The sequence below is a fragment of the Macaca nemestrina genome, chromosome 8, assembly GCF_043159975.1.
Source record: "Macaca nemestrina isolate mMacNem1 chromosome 8, mMacNem.hap1, whole genome shotgun sequence".
Lineage (NCBI taxonomy): Eukaryota > Metazoa > Chordata > Mammalia > Primates > Cercopithecidae > Macaca > Macaca nemestrina.
In genome coordinates this window covers 148,248,121-148,267,561 of record NC_092132.1, presented here as the reverse complement: position 1 = coordinate 148,267,561, position 19,441 = coordinate 148,248,121, and the positions used below count along the sequence as shown (strand labels likewise).

Genomic DNA, 19,441 nt, shown 5'->3' with positions numbered 1-19,441 from the left:
CAATAATTTAATTTGTCCTATCTCAATATTGGTCTTATTTTCTTTTCTTATTCTCAGGATCCCAGAACACTATAGTCACCAAAGCTTTGGTGAGGATGTGGTTGAAATTGTAGGGCTACCTGGGTAAATGACAACAAATGTTATTATGCATCTTGCCTCACATCATCCTTCACACTCATCACTAAAGCTGTTGTCTTTTCTATATGTAGAATGTTGCTCCAGCTATTTACCAAGGAAGGTCACTACCAATCCTATTATGATTTGGAATTATTTTTAGATATCCCATCTATTTTTGGTCTGGTGGTAGATTTCAATAAAATTAATCTTCTATATGAAACTGGGAATGTGTTATGTGCCATTTATTATTACAGTCAGGAACTCCAGATAGTTCGAATAGGTTGATTAACGACCACACTGGAACTCATGTCCTGGGCTCTGCTACTGACTTCATGTAGCAGAGACACATCATTCATCAAGAATGACCACACAGTCTGCCATATTTTATTTCTTAATTACATTTAAGCTTTTGCAAAGTTAGATTGTAAGTCAAGAGAAATTTGAAATTAGAAACTTTCAGAGCATATACAAACTACTTTGATTTGTATACAGAATCCATCAGGCCATCTTCTGAATCAATAAAACGCACTTTAAAACTCCAGAGACCACAGGACATATCTCTAGATTTTTCTGTGCCTTGAAAATATTACCACTCACAATGTAAAAATTATTTTACTTGCAATTAGGTCACTACTTTTTGATACTTGGATATGAAAGTCAATTAATTTAAATAATAATTTCAACAAAAAGCGGTATTAAACTTGAGTCATTGTATTGTAGGCACCATTATTAAGTTCTGAACTAATTCTCTTTGCAAACCTATTGAGTATGTGCATTACTTCAGATGTTAATTTTGGTTAACTGTTTAAACAACTACTGCCTTTGGGGCTATATCTAAAGTTGGATAGATGGAGTTCAGTTACTTTAATTAAAAATATTCAATTAACTGAAACCCAGATGACTGTGAGTCCAGACAACATTGGATTTCTGATTAATAATTACTAAGTAAATAAATATTAAATGCAGGATGATTGATTTTCCCCCTGGAAACCTGAAGTCAAATACAATTACTCTTTACATTTTCTTTTCAAGTAGTTAGTTAAGAAAATACAAAACTTATAAAGAAACTCACTTAAGAATTAAAATATAAACTTGAACAATGGAAGAGGACACTGATTCTTTGTTCAAATTTTGTTAAATTATAATGGAATGTTTTCTTCTTTAAACAAATTCATATTCTATTTTTAAAAGACTAAAACATGAGCAAGTTGGGTGCATATCAAATAAATAGTAACCAACAAAAATAAAGAATATTAATTGATATGAGAAAACCCTATTTTTGAATGCATTTCTATTACTTCAAGAAATATATGATCATAGAAAAAAAATCAATGATGTTGAATGGAAAATATAAAAAAGGTCATGGTTTAGGTGATGCCATTCAGTTATAAATATATTTTTGATAATTTTCAGACTCAGCAGAGTTTTGCAGTATTTCTGCATCTTCATAATCATGTTCAACCTTCACATCACAGAAACATTTCACATGACTAAGAAGTCTGTAATTTCACATAAGCTTGTCTTAAATATTTGTATGGGTTGGAGAAGTTTTCATACCACTGAGATCTAATATCTGATAACACTCATAAGCATAAGCTTATATAATTGATACATGAATTTCTCTACCATTGAAACATTATTAAACATTATAAAAATGTGTCCTTTACCCTTAAAATAAATTAGCATGCTAAAATACACATTATTTTGGGGTACTAGTCTTGGTACAAATACGATTTTTAAAAAGGATAGGAATAGGGTAGCTTGAAGAGGATATCATGATTAAATATAATTTTTATTACATGATTTGTAATGGCAAAAGTCACTCTAATATAGAAATAACATAGATGAATGATTTAATTTGCAAATTCTTCATTCTAAAAGGGATAAAAATATATTTTTTCAACCCTAATAAGTTCAGATCTGGGACACCTCTGTGACAAAAGACAGATTAAGAAGAGAAAAATAACATTTTTATTTTTAACATGTGCTGTGCACGTTACCTGGAATAAACCTCAGTTCAAAAATCTCTCTTGAGATGGTGGCTTACAGTCCTGGCTTCTATAACAGTCTAACAGAATAAATTCAGAAGTAGCAAAACAAAAGAAAACACAGTTTCAGGGCTTCCAAAAGGTGGACAAATTAAGGAAGAGTAGTACAGTTTGCTCCCAGATTCTCCTAGCCTTCAGGCGGGAAGTAGGGGAAACAGGCCTCCATGCACCTTTTCCAGAGGGAATTTTTTGGGCTCCCATAGGAAAGAAAGGTCGTTCAGACAGCTCTTTCCTGTAACCACTGTTTCCACTGTGTCTCTATCTTAATAATATGTCTTTCAAAGAGCCATATTTGGGGGTTAAATATGGTGGGTTCTTTCAAGTTATGCCATTCTCTGTCCCTAGATGTCCAGTAATTCTTCCCCTATGTGTGAAGACCAAAAAATGCTTTTAGACCTCATCAAATGTCTTGTGCGTGTGTGAATCACCACACCCCTCTTTCCTAGTTGAGACCCACAGCTTCAGATAACTGTATGTGTAAACACAGTCAGACTAGAATTTCTGTGGTCCTGGATGGTCATGTGTAACTTTTCAATTCGTTTCAACAAATCTCTTTGTTGAAGACTTATTATTTTACCTGAGAGTTTTGATTAAATCTTTGGGCCTCTAAAAGTAAGGACATTTCTTTTAAACTAAAAATATGTTAGATACAAGTAACCAAATTGTATGTACTTTGAGATATCATGGGAAGAAAATTAGGAAGGTGTTTTTTTTTTCTGTACTGCTTTATTTTCAAATGTAATATTTCCTATGAAATATAATTACATATTTCATATAATTTAGGTAGGCTACCGACCTTTGAAACATGAAAAGTTTATCTAATAAAAATAATTCATATTTACGATGACCTTGAAATTTCTCCCTTAAATTGTCCTGTTTTTATTTCTATGTGCTTTTCCTAGGTCAAATTAAGTGGGACTAGTATAATAACTTTTGAATGCAATAATGTAACTTTAACTCACCATTTGGTATTAGGATCTAAGAATTTTTGTTGGTATATTATAGTAATGTAGACCATCAAATGTAATTTAAAAAGTGCTCAGAATTTCTATTTAGATTTAAAACTAGATCACAAAGCCGGCGATTTGTGCACATGGGAGAAATGAGACCTAGAATTAATCCCTTACCACAAATAAGTAAAACACAGCACAAAATGGAGGGAACATCACAGGCTTGTTGTGCCTGGGAATAATCTCTGAATTATTTTCAGATGTGTATAACCTAAGAAGCCTGTGATCCCTGAGAGAAAGGAAGGAAAAAGGTGAATCTGGCCCTCCGCTAAGCTCTCTGAAAATAGGCAAGTTCAGTAACATGTTGCAAAGAAAAGGAATCCAAGATTAGAACTGTTATGTGTTGAAGAGAGAAGGTCTGAGTTCGGGGAGTTTGAAGTAACTTAATTTGCAGACTACAGAACCCGAGAAGGAAACCTCTCAGTAAGCCTCCTAGCATATATGGAAATTACGTTTACATTTTACTGTAATATCTTAGGTGTGCAATATCCTTATGTCTAAAAACAGTGTAGGTACTTTAATTGAAAAATGCTGATGATCATCTGAGCCTTCAGAGAGCCTACTTTTGGATGGGGTAGGATTTTGCCTAGATGTTGATGGCTGCTGACTGATCAGAGTAGTTGCGAAGATTGGGGTGGCTTTGGCAATTTCTTAAAAATAAGACAACAGCTACGTTTGCTGTGTGAATTGACTCCTCTTTCATGACAGATTTCTCTGTAGCATGCATTGCTGTTTACTAGCATTTTTCCCACCTCAGAACTTTCAACATTGGAGTCAACCCTTTCAAACACTGATGCTGCTTTATCAACTAAGTTGATGTAATTTTTCAACTTATTGGTTTTAATTTCAATTATGATTACAATATCTTCACCAGGAGTAGATTCCATCTCAAGAAATCACTATCTTTGCTCATCCTTAAGAAGCAACTCCTCTGGCCGGGCGCGGTGGCTCACGCCTGTAATCCCTGCACTTTGGGAGGCCGAGGCGGGCGGATCACGAGGTCAGTAGATCGAGACCATCCTGGCTAACACGGTGAAACCCCGTCTCTACTAAAATACAAAAAATTAGCCGGGCGCGGTGGTGGGCGCCTGTAGTCCCAGCTACTCCGGAGGCTGAGGCAGGAGAATGGCGCGAACCTGGGAGGCGGAGCTTGCAGTGAGCCGAGATGGTGCCACTGCACTCCAGCCTGGGCGACAGAGTGAAGACTCCGCCTCAAAAAAAAAAAAAAAAAAAAAAAAAAAAAAAAAAAAAAAGAAGCAACTCCTCATTCATTCATGTTTGATTATGACATTGTAGCAATTCATGGCATTTTCAGGCTCCTCTTCTGATTCTCTTCTTATTTCCATCACATCTGCAGTTATGTCCTCCATTGAAGAAGTCTTGAACTCTTCAAAGTCATTCGTGAGGGTTTGAATCAACTTCTTCCAAACTACTGTTAATGCTGATATCTTTCTCTCCTCCCATGAGTCTCAAATGTTCTTAATGGCATCTAGGATGAGGAATCCTTTCCAAAAGGTTTTCAACGTACTTTGCCAAATTCCAGCAGAGGAATCATTATCTATGGCAGCTATAGCCTTATGAAATGTATTTCTTAAATAATAAGACCTGAAACTCATACTTACTTCTTGATCCATGGGCTGCAAAATGGATTTGTGCAAGCAGGCATGGAAATAACATTAATCTTTTTGTGCATTTCTGTCAGAGCTCTTGGGTGACCAGGTACATTGTCAATGAGAAATAATATTTTTTTTAAAAACTTTTTTTTTTTTTTTTTAATGAACAGTAGGTCTCAATACTGGGCTTAAAATATTCATTAAACCATGCTGTAAACAGATGTGCTGTCATCCCAGCTTTGTTATTTCATTTATAGAACACAGGCAGAGTTAGATTTAGCATTATAGAATCAGAATTAGATTTATCATTTTCTTCTTAAGGTCCCTGAGATTTTTGAAATGGTAAATTAGTGTTGACTTCAGCTTATAGTCACCAGCTGCATTTGCCCCTAAGAGAGTCAGTTTACCCTTTGAGGCATTGAGGCTAGGCATTTACTTCTCTCTCGCTGTGGAAGTCCTAGATGGCATCCTCTTCCAACGGAAAACTGTTTCATCTGTACTGAAAAGCTGTTGTTTAGTGTAGCCACCTTCATCAATATTATAGCTAGATCTTCCGGATAACTTGCTGCAATTACCAGTACCTGCTGCTTCAGCTTGCACTGTTACGTCATGAAGATGGCTCTTTTTTTTAAACCTTGTGAATAACATCTACTAGCTTCAACCATCTCTTCTCCAGCTTCTTCACCCTTCTCAGCCTTCATAGAATTAAAGAGAGTTAGGACCTTGCTCTGAATTAGCTTAAGGGAATATCGTGGCTGGTTTGATCTTCTATCCTGACCATTCACACTTTCTCCATATCAGCAACAAAGCTGTTTCCCTCAGCCTATCTCAGCTTCTGACGTGCCTTCTCACTAAGATTAATTATGTCTAGATTTTGAACTGGGAGATGCGGGAATTTTTTTGTTGCTTGAACACTTAGATGCTATCGTAGGGTTATTAATTAGCCTAATTTCAATACCGTTGTGTCTCTGGAACTAGGGAGGCCTGAGGACAGGGGACAGGAGAATGGCCGACCAGTAGAGCCGTCAGAACACACACCACATTCATTGGTTAACTTCACTGTCTTAGATACCACACATTGCTTATTGGCAAGATGGTGAAAATGAGTTTTGCTGCTGATGTGCTTTGACTCTGGTTGGGGGATGTAGTAGGAGAACCAGATTTTAGTGTTAGTCATGAAAATATTTAACCAGAATGAGACATAATGATCAGAACACGAATACTTGATGAGACAGCATAGAAGAGTCTTTACAAGAATCCATTCAACAGAACCTGATTATATTTTAACATTTTAAAGAGAGTTCACATTTTGAGAAAGTTTAAGTTCATAGTATGGGACAGCTTTATTGCTGTAGGAAGAAATATTACTCTTATGTACACAAAGTATTTATAAATTACAAAATTTGGTTGGTCTTTGTGCTGGATTCAGAAATGCCATAAATTCCCTTGGTCATTTCATATTCTTCCTATCCTCAGTGGTTTCAATATGGTTAGAAACATCTGCATATTTTATAAACACTCCAAACATACTCCTGCCTTTGTACTTATATTACTATCTGCCTACAACGCTCTTTCCCCAAGGCTTACTCCCTCATCAAATTCACGCTCCTGCTTAAACAGCTTGTCATTAAAGAAGGTGTTTATGATTATTACATTTAAAATCACATGTTCCCAACTAACTCTACTTTCCTTTATTATCTTAATTTTTTATAGCATTTATTACTGCATGGCATGTGATATGTTACTTTATATATAAAGTCATGTATATGATAAATGTTATATGTCACATATTATATTGAAGTACTTGGTTATTTGTGCCTTCATCCATGTGGAATATGAAGTTTGTTTTGTTCACTGAGGTATGTTTACTGCCTGAAATGAGACCTGTGATATCAAATGTATTCAATGGAAATATGTTTTGCAAATTAATACAAAGAATACTCAACTTCATAAACATGTTTGATAGTTTCCCTTGCATCACACAAAACTCTGCCAATTATTAGTCCTCCTTAACTCAGAATTTCTATACAGATAGATAAGTTTGAAAAACAATGTTTAGCCTAGTAAGACTCCTTGTGACTTTATTTCTATGTCATCACTGATTAAAACAATTATGCTAATTATCCTTAGTACTGCATCTTATACTAAACTTCAAATATCATCTAAAATAAATTATGTATTGAGCACTAAAATCATATTTTCACTATGCTAATCTTAAATGTTATTATTCCCTAAGTTTTTGTACTTGTTACTCACCTTTTTGGTAGACTCTCATCTTTGTGTGTGTGTGTATTGCGGGGGGTGGCTTTAACCTCCATATGCTTAATTCTTTCTTTCTTGTCTAGAATTGTCTCATAAACTTCAGATGCCTGAGGCAATAATAAACTTAGGCTGAGGTTATCTCTTACCTTGAGTTTATAAGTAGCAAGCTGCAATGTAACTTAGTTTATAAACCAAAACCTAATAGCAAATTTCAGCCAATCATGAGTAGCCATGTTTCAGCCAATCAAAGACAGCCAACTCACATCATGCCCAAATAAGACACATCTAGCTCTAGTCAGTCAAGTGATTTCTCTACTTAGCTTCTGTTTTCAGCCTATAAAAACTGGCTATGGGTGGAGCTCTCTGAACCTCCACTGATTCTGGGAGCTACTGATTTATGCATTGTTCTCTGCTCACATAAGTTCCACTAAATTTAATTTGTGAAATTTTTTTTTTTTTTTTTGAGACGGAGTCTTGCTCTGTCGCCCAGGCTGGAGTGCAGTGGCGCAATCTCGGCTCACTGCAAGCTCCGCCTCCCGGGTTCACGCCATTCTCCTGCCTCAGCCTCCCGAGTAGCTGGGACTACAGGCGCCCGCCACTGCGCCCGGCTAATTTTTTTTCTATTTTTAGTAGAGACGGGGTTTTACCATGGTCTCGATCTCCTGACCTTGTGATCCGCCCGCCTCGGCCTCCCAAAGTGCTGGGATTACAGGCGTGAGCCACCGCGCCCGGCCAAAATTTTTTTTTTTAACAAAAGATAATTTCTTTGATTTTATAATTACTTCAAGTCTTGTATGATCCTTACTTCATGCAACAACTACCTATCTAGTTTTTCAAGAAACTCAGAAGAAACCCTAATATTGGCAAATATTTCTCATAGATACATATAATCTCAGTCTTATTAACTCCTTCCTAGTCTCATCAATCCACTGCTTTATTTTTATGTATATGCTTTTAAATCAGCCTTTTATCATCTTCAAATATATTCAGTCAAACTCCTCTAGTCAAAAGTTTTTATTACCTTTCCCTAAGCTTTCAAAGTTCTATCAAGGCAAACACAGCTCTTTAAAATCTTGGCCCCTGTTTTCCAGCATAATTTGACATCTGTGAGCTTCTTCTTGGCAGACACTTGGGCTTATTCATCTCTGTCACCCTAGCACCTAGGATAGGGTCTGATAAATAATAGCTGTTAGGAAAGAGAACAGTGAATGAATAATATATAAACAAATGAATGGATTTTAATAGGACAGTCCACACATATCTGATTCTTTTCTGGCAGTGTTTATTGGCACCTATTTGGGAAAGAATCAACAAGCCCTCAAGTAAACAAATAATAAGCTTCACCTAATTCATATTTTAATAAGAATTTACTGTATAAACAGATTATCATAGATAATTCTGTGACAGTCTATAAACCTTATTATCATATTATATTAGATAAAATTAGCACATTTTCTGCAATAGAAAAACTTATGGAAGTATCTTCTATGCATAAACTTAGAAAATTGCTTGAATTTAATACCTTAGCTGCTTTATATGTCTGACCACTCATTTGTAACCATCAAATAAACACTTCTGAAATCCAACCTCCTATTTAACTTCATGGTCTCTGCATCCCAAAAGATTATGAAAGTGATTATTTTATTTGGAAGAAAAGAATTACATCCTTTTGGATGACTATCATCGGTCTCTTGAAGTCATTTAATATGGTGACTCAAAGGCCTATAACATGTAGTCATTCTACTTTATGGGGCAATATAGATGTGATTCATTCATTTATTCATCTGAATTTAGTGAGTGCTTACTAGATATTAAGAATTTGATGAAATCTGAGGATTTAGAGATGAGTAAGAAACAATTGCTTTGTTAAACACTTGGCTTCAGAGCAGGATGAGAGTCTTGCAAATCCTATTGACCAAAAGGTAACTGTGGTCATAGATGTTATGGGAACATTGTATACAACAGGCTCCTTTTAGAAATTCATGGTCTTCATGTCAATGACACATTAAAGTTCTGATAAGTTGTAGTATTAAGAGACCAGTTTGGCTTAGTTTGACTCAGTCCTTCTGATATTTATTTAATAATATATATTTTATAAGGAATTTTAAAATTATTTTCTTAAGTTTTTACATTCTATAGTGTTAGCACTGTATTAGTAACATGAGATGATATACTTTAAGTTATAATAACAAACTTTATGAATTTGTTGGTTGCAAATGAAAAGTAACAAATGTGCAATGGTCAAAAATAATTTATCTCTGAATCCACTGGAATATCTGCTGTTTTCCCATAAAACCATAAGTGAACAAGATCAATATGTACACTACACATTTTAGCAGAAACAAGCAAAAAACCCAGTCTTTGTGTTATGATTTTTATTAGGATTAATACATTAGATTTATTTTAACAAACATTCGAATGGATTTGATAATAGAAGAGTAGAAAAGCCTCAGTGAGAGACGCACAATGCAGACAGGGACAAATGTCTTTAGCTCTGAAGCTACAGCCACGATTTACATGCCATTTTCTGAATATTAAGAAGTAAAATACTAGTTTTACTGTTAGAAGTTTACGCCTTCTACAGTTAATACTCTTTTCGTCCTGTTCATTTGAGAAAGGAGCAATTGTTATGAACGTCACAAATTTACATTTTCAAATGCATAGTGTACATGAGATAAATGGGTTACACTAGAATATAGAATATTGATTTTCATTATAACACATTTTTTTCAGTTGCTTATAACGTTCTAAAAAAAACCACCCAAAGAAATCTGTCTTTGACTTCAGTATATTCTTCTGTAAAAGAAATGTATGACTTGTGTAATTCAAAGTCAATGGTAAGTTTTAACTTTAAAGTACTAGGAAGATACCATACACATTTCATTTGTATTATGGAAATTGTATTTTATTCAGAACTGTACTACTTCTCAACAATATACATTACCTTAAAAAATGTGATATCTTCATCAAAGAAGATTTAGGCATATCAAATTTTTATGTATCTGTATATCCTTAGAAATGTCTTTAAATGTCCTCAGAATAGTATTTATATGTATATATTTTTCAAACCAGTTGACTGAAGTTGATAAACATGAGCATTATTTTCCTTTTTAAAATTTTATAAGAAAAGAATTTTTAGAATGCTTATTCAGTTATGGTTATTGAGCTATCTGGTTTCTCTTATAATGTTCACAAGTTTTGTTCCATTTATTATTAAAAGGAAAAAATTGAGATAAGTAAAGTGAAAAGTGCAGATAAGTGAAAAAAATCCTATGTAATTCACTAATATAGAAATAACACTGTTATTTTGTACATCGTAAGTTGTTTGAATATCAATGTCTATGTAACGATTTACCTATGTGTGTGTAGCTCCAAATAATTATAAAAAGGGATAATATCATTCACAATACTTTTAATAGAGTATGTGTAGCTGTCTCTGGATGATGGTATGTTATTCTAGGAGTCATTGGAGGTGGAGTCTTTCACTGCACAAATGTTACAAAATGTATTTTGATGTCTTGCTTATCTTTAACTGTTACCTTCTCTCTTCTTCCCCTTTCTTTCAATATTCCCACCTCCCTGTCTTATTTCAATTACAAATGAAAAAGGCTCAACTGCACAAAGAAATTAATTAGAAAATTTTCAAGAGAATCCAATGTTATCTTTGTCAGCTTGGGATGAAATGTGATGAGTATCATAAGCATACAAACTGACATTTTTCCCTTGTAAGATGGATCTACATTGTTTATTCAAATCATCTCCCCTCTCAGCCCAGAGAAGTATACTACTTACTTAAAAAATATTTTTTAAAAACCCAACAATTTAATGTAAGTGACGACCAGAAGTATAAAGGCTTTGGAACTCAAAGACACTATAAATAGACCCCATTGGTGGCCATAGGTCACTCATCTATGTGACTGTGTAACACATTGGCTCTGTGCTCTCTCAACTGCTCCGACAAAAGATGACCACTGAGTTAAACAGAGGTTTTCCAATAAAGCACATTCTTTTCAAATCATGGAAATATTTTACCTCAACTATTAGAAACTGAAATAAAATGTCCTAGAATCAATAGAAGGGGTTTTTCTGAGTCCCTGATCTTTCTTGACTTTCCTGAGAGACAGAGACCACTCTCACTAAATTATATATGTAGAATTCTGTGTGTGTGTGTGTGTGTATATATATACACACACACATATATACAGAGAGAGAATTCTTGTTCTGTCAAAAAATGTGTGAACATTGTTAAGAAAGACCAGACAGCTCAATACCCTTAACCAAATAAGCATTTAAAAATTATTTTCATGTAAAATTTTTAAAAGGAAAAATCAAAACTTATCTCTATAATGTTTATATATATAAATTCTCAATATAAAGTATATATATAAATTAGATATTTATAGAATTCTATATATATTTATAAATAAAATCATACAGAAAATTATAAAATTATCTACAGAATTATGTAAATAATTTAGAGCATATAAATTATATATATTAAATATAGAATTCTATTATATGTAATATGTAGAGACAATTCTCTATTATAATTAGAGATAATTCTCTATATAACATTTTATAGAGAATTACATAACATGTATAATTATACATATAATTTAGTGAGTGTTTTTTACTGAGTCAGAATTTTCTATCTTCTTTTAGATTCTCAAACAGTTCTAGCACAGAATAAGTATTAGGATCCACAACAATAAATCACATGCTATAGCTTTAAGTGGAGACGGAGTAAAAGTCAACACTGATAAAATGCAAGGAAGAAGTCTAAGACTAACTTTGAGCTAGCTCTGTATTTTCCTACATGAATTGTGTGTTATTTGCAGTCATTTATAATAAGTGCTTCATGAATCTAACTGCTTTTTGTTTTCCAAGAAACAACTCTTACTGATCATGTTACTTCATAAGTTTGACCTGCCTTATGTTACTTGAAGAATGTTCATGGAAGATTCATATTTCCTACTTTTGCAAGATTTTTTACATGTTCTACGTCTTGTCTTCTCTTATCTATAGATACTACATTTGTCATCGGAAACTTTCTCTTCTAAAACTCTTGCTAATCACAGAAACCTTTTGTTTTTCTGACATCCTTAGAAAAATTACTCTGAAGATTTATATTGGAAACATTAACTTTCAAATGTCAATATTTTTTAAACATTGTTGTGCTGTCCCCTATCTTCCTCGAGTATATGGAACTTCACTCATTTTTATTATTAGTGAAACTATTGTCATTATGCACATCAAATAACTCTTGGCACTAACTCAGATCCTACTGAGGCATTTAGAGCTATTTGCCTATCCATTAAATGACTCCAGAAAGCAGATTTTTCATGCCTTTGTTGGGTATTTCAGTTGTATTATTTCTTGCAGTTGGTTTGTTACTGCTTCCTGTTATCAAAACTCTCCTGGCAGCTAAGTTGCTCTGAGCTTGAGACATGATGTCAGCAAGAAATTTGTATTGCATAACAAATATCAATAGATATAAAATAAAAACAGGTGGGTCTCACTGTAAGTAAAATGCATGAAATTTATTAAATATCAACTATGTGGTAAAATCACAGTTTAACTTTGGTGCAAACTTTTGAATATGATTTCAAATTCTGTCATATGCTAACATCTTTCAGAAGATTTTTCTTTCACATTTGAAGCAGTGTGTCACGTTTATGTAAAAATATAAAACCTACAAAATACCTAACTTTATACATGAACAGAACATACATTAAAATATAAAATTATAGAAGGTAAGGAGTATACCACCCTTCTGATAATAATCACCTTTGAATGGAGAGGAGAGATGGGCCTCAAATTTATCTAAAATTTTATTAAAACAAATAGATAAGCATAGAGAAAATTCTTGATGAAAATGTTGACTCCAACTCTGAGTATGAATTTCTTGTAGTACTCCTCCAAATTCATTTTTTCAAGATTTTAATTTTCATCAAACATAAAAATAAATGTAAATATGAGTCAAATACTTACAAAAATCATATAAACTTACAAAATCAATAAAAATTTTCTCAGTAGTCCCCACCTCAATTTGAAAGGCATCCCCTTTTAACTATGTCAGTTGGTATGTATACCATGTATATATTTATATTTTTAGAACACGATTATACTGTGATTGATGTTTCAATAATACCTAGTGTACGGGTATCATTAATTGACTTTCCACAGTGGGAACAATGGGTTCATCTTCCTTAGAACTTTTCCCCTCAGCCACACACAGTTCTCTTAATCCCATCCTTTTAATATTTACCAATAATTTTTGTGCAAACAATTCACTAGTTTTACTATTTTGATTATGTAAACATTCGCAGCCAAATCATACAATATGCCATAATTTATTTCATTTATTTTACAAGTTTTATTGTTTGAGTAGTATATAATTCTCTTCTTCCCTCTGTGGCTGTGCATGCATTTTTGTGTTTTTTCTGTGTATCTAATTTATCTTAACATGTTTGCTTGAAAAGTAACTGTCCTTGATTTTTTTCAAATGCTTGTATTTTCTCAGTTTAATGTTCTGAAGTCATTCTATTCCTAGAATCCTGTATAATTCAATTTCAATTTGGACCAGCTGTGCTCTAGGTCTGCTGAACTTTTGTCATCCTTAAATTTTCTTTCACCAAATCTTGTGGATTCCTTCTACTAGTATTCTGCCACAGAACCCTTAGGTCCTCAAGCCTATAACTTACTCCTTTCCAGCTTTCTGATATGCTTGGAGAAGCACCCCCCTCAATAATTTCCCCAAAGAGGAAAATAATTAAAACTCCTTATTGATACCAAACTTCTGCATAATAAACAAGACAGATTATAACTTTTGTTATTGTCCTGATGCTCTACCAGTTAAAAATCGTGAAACATGTTTTTTAACCTCTATGTTAGCATGCACATGCTTTAAATTTTCATAATGAACAGAACCCACTTTGCCAGGGAATTGTTTAGATTAAAATAGTTATTACATGCAAAATCTTAGAATAGTGCCTGCCACAGAAGAGCTCAGGTAGTATTAGCAATTATGGTTACTTTTATTAGGTAGACCAATTGAACAGATTCTAATAAAGTTAGTGATAATATCTATTGAAATGAATTTGTGAGATCCTCATTTTATATTATAGTAAATATTGAAATTTGATATTGGACTTTTAAAATTTTCTGAATTCAGATTTTTAACAGCTTTATTAAGGTAATATTCACACACCATACAACTCACTCATTTAAAATATACAATGTAGTTGTAGTCACAGCTATTTGCATCCATCTCCACAGTCAATTTTAGAACATTTTATCACCTCAGCAAGGAACCCAGTGCCTTTTAGCTATTTCCCCAATCCCTGGTCCTCCCAGCCCTACACAACTACAAACCTATTTTTCTCTCTCTAGACCTTTCGTGTGTACAGAATCATTCAAATATGTGGGGTTTTTTTTTGTGTATATGACTAGCTTCTTTCACCTAACATATGTTTTTAAGGTTCTTCCACTTTGTAGCATGTATCAGTATTTCATTCCTTTTTATGGTGGAATTAATGTTCCATCATTTGGATATAATACATTTTCTTTATCCATTTGACAGCTGATGAGAAGGTAAGGTGTTTCTACCTTTTGGCTAGTATAATGTTGCTGTGCACATTGGCATATAAGTTTTGTGTAGACTTATGTTTTTATTGGTCTTGGTTATAGACATAGAATTAGCCTTGCTGGGTCACATGGTAGCTCAACGTTTAACCTTTGAGGAACTGGTAGACTGTGTTCCCACCAGCAATGTGTGTGTGGGTTCTGTCTCCATATCTGTGGCAACACTTATTATCTGACTTCTGCTTCTAGCCATGCTAGTCCATGTTAAGGGCTATCTCTATTTTGCATTTGTCTAATGACTGACTATGACATACGGCTTTTCATGTGCTTATTGGCAACTTGTATATGTTTTTGAAGAAATGTCTATTCATCCCAGAGGTTTTGATAGGTTGTGTCACTATCATCATTGAGTTCGAAGAATTTTAATTTCCACCTTTATTTCATTTTTGACCCAATGATCATTCAGCAGCAGGTTAATTTTCATATATTTGCATGACTTTGAAGGTTCCTTTTGATTTCCAGTTTTATTTCACTGTGGTCTGAGAGAGTACTTGATAATAAATTTAAGAAAATTTAAATTGTGAGGCTCATTTTGTGGCCTACCATTTGATCTATCTTGGAAAAAATTCCACGTGCTGTTGAATAGAATGTAAATTCTGCAGTTGTTGCATAGAATGTTCTGTATATATCTGTTAGGTCATCAAGATAAAGTCAATGAAGAAAAAGTGGATTTAAACTATACCTTGGTACAAATAGACTTGTCTAGTCCTGTCAGTGGAATATTGAAGTCCCCCAGTATTATATTGCTGTCTATCTGATTTGTTAGGACTATTAGTAATTGGTTTATAAATTTGGGAGCTCCAGGGTTAGGTGGATATATGTTTAGAATTGTGTTATTTTCCTGTTGGATATGGCCTTTTATTATTATAGAATGTCCTGTCTTTTTTAACTGCTGTGCTTTAAAGTTTGTTTTGTCTGACATAAGAACACCCACTCCTGCTCGCTTTTGGTGTCCATTTGCATGAAATGGTTTTTTCCACCCTTTTACTTTGAGTTTATGTGAGTCCTTATGTGTTAGGTGAGTCTCTTGAAGGCAGCAGATAGTTGATTGGTGAATTCATATCCATTCTGAAATTCTCTTTTAAGTGGAACATCTAGGCCATTTACATTCAATGTTAGTATTGAGATGAGAGGTACCATTACATTCATCGGGCTATTTGTTGCCTGTATACCTTTTTTGTTTGTTTGTTTTTTAAATTGTATTTCTGTATTATAGGTCCTGTGAGATTTATGCTTTAAAGGGGTTATGTTTTGATGTGTTTCTGGGATTTGCTTCAAGATACAGAGCTCTAAGAGGAAAGTTCATAGCCCTAAACACCTACATTAAAAGTCTGAAAGAGCACAGACAGACAATCTAAGGTCACACTTCAAGGAACTAGAGAAACAAGAACAAACCAAACCCAGCAGAAGAAAGGAAATAACCAAGATCAGAGTGCAACCAAATAAAACAATCAGAATAACACGAGGTAAATGAAACAAAAAATTGGTTCTTTCAAAAGATAAATTTATAGACCATTATCAAGACTAACCAAGAAGAGAGGAAAGAAAATCCAAATAAGCTCAATAATACATGAAATGGGAGATGTACAGAAATCAGTAGCTCTTCTACACGCCAACAGTGACCAAGCTGAGAATAAAAGCAAGAACTCAACCCCTTTAAAATAGCTGGGAAACAAAAATTCGGAATATACCTAACCAAGGAGGTGAAAGACCTTTAAAAGGAGAACTACAAAACACTGCAGGGATCTGTCCCACAGACCCTGACCAACAATGGATGAAAAATATACACTGACACAGATATTCTGTCTGTCAGTCTGGGTAAGGGTCTAGGCCCCCATAGACACTAAGGAAGGTGCTGTAAAGAGTAGCACCTGTGGCCCTGATCAGCCAGTGAAACTCACATTTATTCAGTACAGATTAAAGGTCTTCAGTAACCACCACTAGAGGGTAATTGACCTAGTTGCCAATTACCCCCCAACTCCCAGTAGAAAGCAATTATGCAACCGCGATTGATCAAAGCTTGGTCTTAGGACCACATGAGTAAACTGCTCTACATTCCTTTGTACCTACAACTCCATCTTAAAATTTTTCCCACCAGGCTGACTGTACTCCCACATCTGCCCCTTTTCTGGTTTTTTGGCTTGGGTTCTGTTGACGGAAGCATACAGATGTGTGCAGCAACAGGTCCATTAGGTAGCATGGTCATTGCTCTTACTCCAACTTTGCATCCTAGAATTAGCAAATAACATAAGACAATCGTGTATAATTAGCAACATTCTTTTCCAGTCAAAGAGTGACACCCAGGAACGGAGGTATAACCAGGAAAGATGATCTTGCACACCCTTCCATATGGCTGTTTGTTGGGTGTATAGATCTATAGTGGGAAGAGATTCTAAAATTTTAGTTTTAAGTTGCTTTACATCTGCTGTTGAATTGTCATGAAAGGTTCCCCAGAGGTGCTGTTTCACCTCATCCCAATTATGTATTGATTCCATGGAAGAGAAGTGACACAGATATGTTTATGCTCCCCATCGCTGTTTAATTGCTATTGGAATGCCAGTGCATCCTGTCACTCCCCCACATATTCCAAGCCAGCCTCGAGGGCTTACAGACATATAAGAATCTTTTGATCTATACCCCGCTGTAAGAGAAGTTCATTAGACACATTTCTGGCTAAATTATCTATTAAAAAGCAGCTGTTTGTACTGATTCAGCAATAGATGGTATAGTCACACTAGTAGTTGCTAGGATGACTACGGCTAAGATTATAAAGGCTATAAGTGCACCTATGAATCTTTTGGGTCTGACCTCGGATACGGCATGTTCCAAGAAGGCAGAGGAACCTTGCCAATCACGTGTCAAATTGACTGGCAAGAATGCCTCAGATTGGCCGGGCGCGGTGCCTCAAGCCTGTAATCCCAGCACTTTGGGAGGCCGAGATGGGCGGATCACGAGGTCAGGAGATCGAGACCATCCTGGCTAACACGGTGAAACCCCGTCTCTACTAAAAAATACAAAAAACTAAACGGGCGAGGTGGCGGGCGCCTGTAGTCCCAGCTGCTCTGGAGGCTGAGGCAGGAGAATTGCGCGAACCCGGGAGGCGGAGCTTGCAGTGAGCGGAGATCTGGCCACTGCACTCCAGCCTGGGTGACAGAGTGAGACTCTGTCTCAAAAAAAAGAATGCCTCAGATTGTCTCCTTAATACTATGACACTAGCTGTAATTAGTGATACATGAGGGAAACCAAGCCTGTCCCTGCACCCGGGTCACAAACGCAGAGTTTTGAGGTGTAATGGAAATACCAGTTCCCATAAGGAAAACATATTGATGGGTAGTGCGAATTAGGCACTGAACAGTGTGATTATGAATAAAGGTTATAGTAAAGTTGTGACTGGAATTATGTCCTGTGCTAAGATGTCCCAGGTACCATGAAGTGTCTTGGGCTGGCATGGACTTCACTTGCAGCCTAGAGTGTCTCATCGCCCCTTCAGCGCAAATCATAGGGGAATATGATGAGGCTATGAAACTGGCATTGCTGACATGATGGATGAGGACATCAGTAAGTTTGCCCTGCAGACGGCTGCAGGGGCTCCAGTCTAAGATATTATAATTGCCTAACTGGAGGCTATGGGCTTGTTCCCCCTACAGACCTCCCAGCTAAAGTGCAATCCATTACTTTCCCAGCTTTGTTCTTTAGCACAGGAAGGAATGTTTGGGAAAGCAGCATTGATTGCATTACCTGGTTTGAGGCGACCTGCAGCTGAGACTTTTAAGGCTTTTTTTTTTTTTTTTGCTATAATAGCTATAATATAGCCTTAATTGTGTTTGGGCAGGTACACAATAAGGATTAGAACCTTTATAGCTTACACAGTGGGATGATAATGTAGTATTATCTGGCAACTTAATGTGTGCCATGACTGAGGGACCCCACTGCGGGCAAATCTATCCCTTCTAGCCAAGGAGTCACATTATTAAAGGCTGGGCAGGGGGTGTCTGCCCAGGTGACAGGGTGAAAGAAAAGCAGATCTAAGACATGAGCCCAATAGAGTATAGCAGGTACAGGTTGCAGACAAAGCAAAAGCCTAAAAAGGATCGATATCCTACATGAGTTGCAACGAACAACAGAAAGCATAGCAAGGAGCAAATTATCTGGAGTGAATGGTGTCTGTGTCTGGAGCAGCATTCGTTCAGCCTCCTGAGTTGTCTTCTTCAGCATCTCCTAGGTAACATCCAGAGCTTATGTCGTCCGTGGAAGCCACATCGTCTGGGGCTGCGGATCCTGTAGGGTCAGTGCCTTCATTTCTGGTACTGGGTTGGGTCCTAGCCAGGCCATGGTATAGGTTGATGCGTCGTGCTGGAATCCAAAGAGGACCTGAGGGGGTGTGGACACAAGCATGCCCTCTTCCCCATGTTAATTCATTTGGACCACACCATACATGATTGTTTACATTTTTCCATAAAACTGCAGGTTTTACGTTTTGAGAGGTTTTAAAAGTGCTTTTCTACAGCTGATTGAAATTCATCTAAATTTAGAAAATTAGGGGTAAATAAGGCTTGTGCCAGTAATGTTGCAGGGTCTTTACCCATACTCCCCCTTTTTTGAGCATTTTTTAATTATTATACTTTAAGTTCTAGGGTACATGTGCATAACGTACAGGTTTGTTACATATGTATACTTGTGCCATGTTGGCGTGCTGCACCCATCAACTCGTCATTTACATCAGGTATAACTCCCAATGCCATCCCTC

General features: G+C 35.5%; 2 long non-coding RNA genes across 2 annotated transcripts in view; one reads left to right on the top strand and one right to left on the bottom strand.

The window, feature by feature from the left end:
• The window catches only part of LOC139355947 (uncharacterized), a 268,335-nt gene that overhangs the window by 191,798 nt on the left and 57,096 nt on the right, over positions 1-19,441 (top strand). The gene's annotated exons all lie outside the window — the stretch shown is intronic.
• LOC105464181 (uncharacterized) overlaps positions 18,707-19,441 on the bottom strand; it is a 176,595-nt gene continuing 175,860 nt past the window's right edge. The window contains exon 8 of the long non-coding RNA XR_011607291.1: positions 18,707-19,047. This is a non-coding gene — a long non-coding RNA (uncharacterized lncRNA). The remainder of the gene's footprint in view (positions 19,048-19,441) is intronic.